Genomic DNA, 8138 nt, shown 5'->3' on the forward strand with positions numbered 1-8138 from the left:
CAACATCCTGGGAACCCACCTGGCACAAACCTTTTTTAACGCCAACACTTTCAGTATTCTGCAAACACTTCCTTCCCCTATCCCAACGTAGTGTGACAATTTGTTCACTGTGGTGCGTCTGTCAGCAGTCACCAATTCATTAACTCTCTGCACATTTTCTGGAGTGTGTGCAGTACGAGGCCTGCCACTGTGAGGACAATCCTCAATATTGCCGTGCCCGCTTTCATCATGTAACCTGCTTGCCCACCGACTAACTGTACTGCGATTGACAGCAGCATATCCATACACCTTTTTCAACCTCTTGTGGATGTTTCCCACTGTCTCGTTTTCACAGCACAGGAATTCTACGACAGCACGTTGCTTCTGACGAATGTCAAATGTAGCAACCACCTTGAAGAAGTGCTGTGATGGCGCCACTCACAGAAACAGGTTGAACTAAGTTTGAAAACAAGTGGGAAGGATGTATCTACACACTGTAAAACTTTCACACATGCAGAATGAAAACTGTATTTTTACAAAAATAGTGTGCATTTCTTTTGGAGCAACCCTCGTATATCCTCACAATAATAGGGGCCGAAACTACACATTGTTCAAAGTTAAATTTATAGAAATTACAATTAAAACTTTAGTCATTAAATTAACTGAATACATCAAAAACTTCTGCCTTTTTAGCAGTTTTTCCTACCACAAGGTTTAGGCAGAATTATGTGTTTAAATGCTAAAATTATCAAATATAAGCACTCAAACAATACTTTTGACCAAACTGTTAATTACTTATGAATTAATTAAGGCCTGTCTTTGCTAACATGTTTCCCACTAAAGCCAAATAGATACTTTAAGAATACTAGCATTTAGTTTTCCAAATGTTTACGATTATCACAGAATTTATATTTGTTTATATGTCAACAATAGGATTTAAGTTACAAAACAGTTACTGATTTTACCGTATAATGAAAGATACTAAGTAATAGTCAAGATAAATTAAAAAATCAATTACGTGCATAAAACTAAGCACAAAATTAGATCTGGTGTTACATTCTTTAAGACTAAGGGCCAACCTTTTTCTTTTGTGAAAATGCAGATTATACTTGTGTATGTTAATGGTAATTAGTCAACATGAAAAAACGAATTTAAAGAGGCAGATGGCAAAACAAGAAGGGAAGTAAAAATATCCCAGCTTGCTTCCTCACAATCTGAATTCTCTGTTCATGAACAGTATCTGTTCCTTGCTCCTGTATCCAATAAAGAATCCCATGGCATGCAAAGAAAGTTATAACAGTAACAAAATGTACTATATGTCCCTGCTAGTTATGCCAAACAATGCTTTTCTCTCCCTGCACCCATACCCTGGTATCCCTCCCCATTCCCTGCCCCACTCCAGATTACCATTCAATGTGACAGTTACACTTTGGTCGTCTTACAGTGAGTAGCAATTTATGCTTTTGCTAATGTAGCTGTACTATGTGTTAGTAATAAATGCAGCACATGAAATAAAATCAGTAATTTGCACATGGTTTGATTGACAGTAAGGCCATATAAGTAAAATGGTAGAACTTTCAAGACTGCTGTAGCAAATATCCAAAATTCATTAAGGGAGGCACAGGTTCAGCCAAAGTGATACCAAAATTGGCCATTGGTAAGTCAGCTGGAGTTTCTTTCTGCTACACTGTCACCACATCTTCCATCATAGAATGGTAAAGAGCTAGTGTAACCACTGCCTGATTATGTGGCTTGAGAGAAGAGTTGTCAAATGAACCTGCAATGTCAGCTCCTCTAGCGAAAAAAAAAAAAAAAAAAAAACAAATCAAAAAGAAATGAAAGAAGCTGTGGCTGGTATCAGACAAAATATGCAACTGGATTGAGGATTCCTAGGTAGGGAGAACACAGCATGTTATCTTGAATGGAGAGTCACTGAATGTTGTATATTAATGATCTTGCAGGTGGTATTAATAGTAACCTCGGACTTTATATAGTTGATGCAGTTATCCACACTAAAGCACTAGCTTAATGAAGCTGTGTAAGTATTCATTCAGTCCTTTATAACATTTGAAAGTGGTGGGCAGTTCAGAACCATGATTTGTCTCTGAACACAAGGAAACACCATTCATCAGCAGTCAGGGCCTCACTCAAAATGCAGCCAACTGTGTCGTGATAGCAGCCTACGAGTGACACAGAAATTCGCTAGCCCACCTATTGATAGTCTCCAACTAATGGTTTTAGGGAGTCCATTACTTCTTCATGGTTGGCAGGCACAGATGTGAAGTGGTTATGACACGCTTGGTGCAAAGTATGACATTTCTCGCACATGGCAGTAAGGTGTTTTCATGACGAGTATGCCTGCACTCATGTTCCCTTTTAGTCCAACATCAGACAACTGTCACACCTGAATGTCCCAAAAATCTGGATATTACATGATTTGACCATCCAATGAAGACTCACAATTAGGCCCCTTTCAAGCTCTGCCATGTGCTGATAACGCTGTCTCACACAAGTATGTTCTTCACAGTGATCATAACATCTGACACTGTTCATGCCCCTCGTATTCCCTACCAGGGCTGGTAACAACATTAAACATGAACATGACTACTGCATGCAGGTAGAGCTGTTCTATGTATCACAGAGAACTGCAACTCTACTCATTTGGAATCCTCCAATGGCATATAAGTGTACAAAGCTCCAAGTTCCACTGACATCCAACCATGTCTTCTGTTACAGCACTTTCCTCGACACACAGTGCAACTGCATTTTTATGATTATTAATAGTTTTGAAAATATGTAAGTAGTGAATTAAATCTCATTATGTTACAGTAAATAATGAAAAATAGTAATAGCAATAGAAGAATAAGCTATCATAGACAATATACCTCAAATAAATTTACATTATTTCCTGTGAACTTTCTCCAGTTCATTTTGAATGAGCTCATATAATGTTTTGAACTGTTTATGAGCTATTCAAAAGTAACTGAAGAAGTGGTCTTCATGAGACCACAGTTCCTTGCAAAGATTGTTGAAATCACATACCCAATTTCTTGACTTCCTCAGTAAAAGTGCAAATAAAAGCAGCAGTCATTTGCCTGCAGAACTGCTGGTCATGTTTAGTGCACAGCAGCTGACTCACTCACAACAATCAACATTTGACAACTGAACTGCAGCATCTTGTGCGTGCTCTGTTTGACTGCAGCTGACTGCGGTGGAGAACAGCATATTCTGACTGAGTGGGTGGCCTGCTCTGTTTGATTGCGCCTTCAGATGTTATGGATGGAAGGAGGGAAAAGTCACCATACAAAAGGTTTCCAATGACATTGGAAAGTAGTGAGTCACCTCAGAAGCATAAAACAAAAGGGTTACTGAATTCACCCCTGAAGCAGGCATGTGTGTGACATACATGGCTCCTCCAGATTTTTGCAAGTCACTCTTTTTTGTCAAATTGTAATCTCTTAACTTTAGTTCTATTCTGTAAGTCCATTAGCAACATTTGACTGTAGAATCTATCACAGAAATTGACATAAAAGTAACCAGGAAGAGAGTATAAGTAATACTGGAAGTCGATTGGGATGTAAATAAGCAAGCAAAATACAAAGGAGATTGTTTGGTGGAGGAAATTAGATCAACAAGATCTGGGCTGGAGAGAGAAAAAGGTGTGTTAGAAAGAGTGAAAAAAAGGTCACATAATGGCTACATAGTTTGTAGCAAGAAAAAAGAAAAGTAAACATTGATAAGGACGTTATGAAAGAATAAACAAGGACGCTTATTAATAAGAGAAATCTTGAAGGAAAACAATAGTGAAAAATGTAGATCAATGTTAGCATTGAGATGAAAAGTAGTATGACCTCAGGAAAGTCAAAGGAACTTAGAAAATGATGATGTAACAAAGAAGAGGAGAAATGAAATTATAGAGGAGAATAAGAGAGGAAAAAAGGAGGAAACGGAAGATTAGGAATGACTGATGAATTAAAAAGAAGAGAGAAGGAAAGTCTAAAAAAGGCATCAAAGTCAAAGTAGTCCCATACTCTGGAGATGGATGTATGGCAGCAGATGGAGGAATCTTGTATTGCCATTCAAGGCAAGATCCTAGTGGAGATGATTATTAGTTGCCTTCCTGTGACCTGTTAGGAAGTGTCAAGTGTGTATCTGTACTGTATGTATGATTGCAATGATTGCTCGTATGGTGTAGTCTAGGTTTTGTGTCGTTATAGATGAAGGCAAGAGAGAAGGTGCAAACCACTGTCGGCGCACAGCTTACTCTTGAATAACACCAAGGGGATCAATGAATTTAATGTCCCTACCTGACAGCTGGATTACCATCAACATTGCCACATGCCCTTGCTTCATTCTCACTGTGGAGAGGTTTGGAATTTGATCCAGGACAGTGGTGCAAAGACTGGTGATCAGCAACTTTATGCCATCTCCTGGCATTTGCCTTGCCCACAAAATATGGCAGTGAAAGATTTTCCACCACCAGTGTTTCAACAGGATTACTTCCACATCAAGTGCCACCATACAGTCATGCATTAGCAACCTTGGCTGCAGAGGCAGTGAAAGAAGCACATTAAACTGTGAAATAGATGTATTAAGGATTAAAATAGGAATAGTAAATCATTGGGCAATGATGTTAGGATCCATTAGCATATCTGAAGATGATCAAAAGAGGAAACTGATATGCAGAGTTAAAATGAAGGACAAAGGAATAATGGAGGCTTCACAAAGCAAAAGAAAAAAGTCACAAGGGTACCTTTCAGAATGTAGAAGTAGATTCTAGTGCAATTCCCCCATCTCTTTCCATTTCCCTGCCCCTGTCTGTGTCTGCCCAAGTGTTTTATTTAAACAATTTTGGACATATTTATTTATTTATTTACATGTGGTAACTATCAATAGTCTACCAAGCCAAAAACTTTGGAGTTCAGTCTGTATTAGATGTGATGTACTCTTGTGCTCTTGTATATACAGTTTATCCAGACAATAAAGTTCACATTGTTTCTTATAACTGAGTGGCTTCTCTTACCTCCAATGAGTATAGGGATAAATACCCACATTGGTAGCCCTGGATTATTTTTTGTTCACAATTAACTATTTTCATGTGTTACCACTATTCAATGTCACATTATGTAGATAATGGATCTGTTATGTGGAATACTTCGGATCCCACTCTTCTTGCTATGGTCAAGACAGTGATTGGGTGACTGTAAAGCACAGATGCAACAAAGAAAGTGCCAGTTTCAGCTGCTCACGTACAGTCTTTTGATATTGGCCCGTATGTGCCTAACTTAACTGTGACTGCACCGGCATGGTGGGAACCTCATACAGTGCTGTCATTGCACACAGCAACGTATGCTGGCTGCCAAGCTCTGTTTACCAGCATTGATTGAGGTCTGCATCATTTGAAGCAAGAATTCACCTTGCAACCTCTTGGTTCTAAGTATCCACCGCCTTCGTCAGTTTGTCACCCACAACAGGTAGTGGACACTCATTACACACAAGTGCAGCGTTCCATTCAGCTGCACAAGTAGTTTCTCACAAACTTTCCGTCTTGCCTTCTGACAACCATGGTCATCCCACCTGTGTCTGTCGGATTCACTCCCACATGCTGTGAAGAAACCATTGCAACCAACCACATCGCCAGCCCTCTTCCATCATAAACTGAGCCAACCAACCTCTATGCAACATTTCTCAGCCGGCAAATTCCCCAGGTTACGACAGCTCCAGAAGGAAAATCCCAAGGCATTGTTAGACCCTATGGATAACATTCTCCACATACACTCAGTCCATATGGTTGGTAAGCCACCTTCATGACCATACCGACCTCATTAGTGACCTGATTTAGAGCAGTCCAGAGGCAATTCATCATATTATCCACAAGGAACAGCTTGGTGACAGAAGCTCTCAGGTTTTCAAACCTCGTCCAGTGCAGTCGCCAAAAATCAGTCTTTTCTTCTCACCCAGTTAGGTAAGTCTCCCATGATCCGCAGTTCTGGACGACTCTTCTGAAATCTACCCCTTTTTCCTAGATTTCTCTAGTCCTTTTCTTTCATCCCTCTTCCTTCCCCTTCAACACTTCTGACTTTAGTATAGACATAGTCATTCTTAGCAATTGCAAGTACGATTATTCATAATTAACTGTTACATTATGTAATTGCAATTACACACGACATTTAGTGACCTCATGTTTCCGAATCACACCATAATGATTGCATTGCACACCAGAAAAACTATGTCACATGCAGGGAACGGTTTAATGCACTGTACGTAAGTTTCACATCATCTGCCCCATGCAAAATCACTCGAGAGCAAACCGTGTCATGTAATCAATGCGTACCATGACTAGCAATGACTTACCAGTGATAAACGCAAACCTTAGTCCAACTGCAGTGAATTCCCCACCCTTCTAGCGGGAAAATTCAGTACTACATTTCGCCCAACTTTACAGCCAATTTATCTTGGTCCACATCTCGTCAGACAAAACTAAACACAGTTCTGTGGTGCCTGCATTTAATGAGCAAATGGCTATAGAACTACAAGACATCCTAGCTTTGCCGTCAAATACTGGAAGATGTGCCTCTATCAACCACACACTTGTCTCAGCCAGAAGCTAGGACACTTGAGAAATTGCTCTGCACTGAAGAACTCGGCGACTGCACACTATCTCAACCACTTTGCTGTCTTCGCACAGTGGCAGGCAGTGCAATTAACAACAGTATTATGAGGAATATTTGGCTGTCATAGTTACCTGTGGATACACAGAAAATACAGTTTGCACTGGTGACCTTGATACTTTAACTCAAACTGCTGACCTAACAGTCAAGACGTATCCATCAATGAATGTTGCAACTATCTCTGCCAGAACAGGGACAGTGACATATTACCATCAGAAACAAGTGTTCACCAGGGAGAACATCAGCTGATATCACAAAAAAATTTGGAGCTGAAGCTCGGGAGAGTTGGCCACACTACAAGGGAAACACCACCAGAAACTGGTAATGAATGCGACAGATTTCAAACTGGACAGCCATTGACTGCTTATAATTGGGCACTTTGTTGCCAGGGCGCTGTACCTGATCATTGGTATGGACTTATCTTTTTAGTGTCTCCTCTCAGATCTTCACTATCCATGCCTGCTTGATTCTACGACAAAAATTGTCTACTCGTGGTCACCCTCACCATACCAACCAGCTGGTATCAGAGGGACGCCAGGTCATTCACCATACAATGACGTGCTTTGTCAGTTCCCTGTCCATCACCTACTCCAGCACCACTAAGACAATTCAACGGTACATCACACTATTCAGGATTGCCAGTTCACACATGGCCTCTTCAGCTGTGTCTGGAAAAAGTAAAGGTCATAAAGCAAGAGTTCTCTTTCATGTTAGCACAAGGGATCAAATGCTCTGGGTTTTTCCACCGCATATAGTTCCTGAAACCTGGTACGCACATCCATGGTAAGATTGTTTTCTCCACGACCATCTAGCGAGAGAGCATGTAGCATATCTACACCAAATATTCACTCGACTATAACATGGTTTAATGACATTATCGATGTTTTAAAGCAAAAGAAGATTGAGTTATCTGACAGAAGTGTAGTTATCTGACGTAATTGTATATATACAGGGTGTTGAAAAAAAGGTGTCATATATTTTGAGGGGTGGTAGTACTCATAAGCCCAGTATACATGGTCTCTAAAATACATACCTTAAGAGGTATCAACACTTCTTCAGTAGAATAGAAGTGTTTCATAGTATTGAAGAGGAACAGACGTGCTTCTCAAAATTTTGGACACTCCTGTATTTGTAAAGAAAGAACCAACTGTGTGCCTACTATGTCAAGTGTTTGTCGCTGGTTTGGATGCTGATATAGTGTTTATTGACACAAGTGGATCCTGTGTTCAAACATATGTCTGTCACATTTGCATTTGGTGCTGCAAAAATTGGTGCTTTACTTGTTGTCATTTTGCACAAGTCAGTCTCAAGAATATTACACACACACACCTTTCATTCTGCAAGAGAGTATTCAGAGGGGGCTTATCAGAAGCTTTTTCAACCATAAATATTTATGTCAGATGACAGCAGCACACAAAGAAATGCTGAACAACTTATCTGCATCATCATCATCATCATCATTTAAGACTGATTATGCCTTTCAGCGTT

This window comes from Schistocerca serialis, chromosome 4 (genome assembly GCF_023864345.2).
Source record: "Schistocerca serialis cubense isolate TAMUIC-IGC-003099 chromosome 4, iqSchSeri2.2, whole genome shotgun sequence".
Classification (NCBI taxonomy): domain Eukaryota; kingdom Metazoa; phylum Arthropoda; class Insecta; order Orthoptera; family Acrididae; genus Schistocerca; species Schistocerca serialis.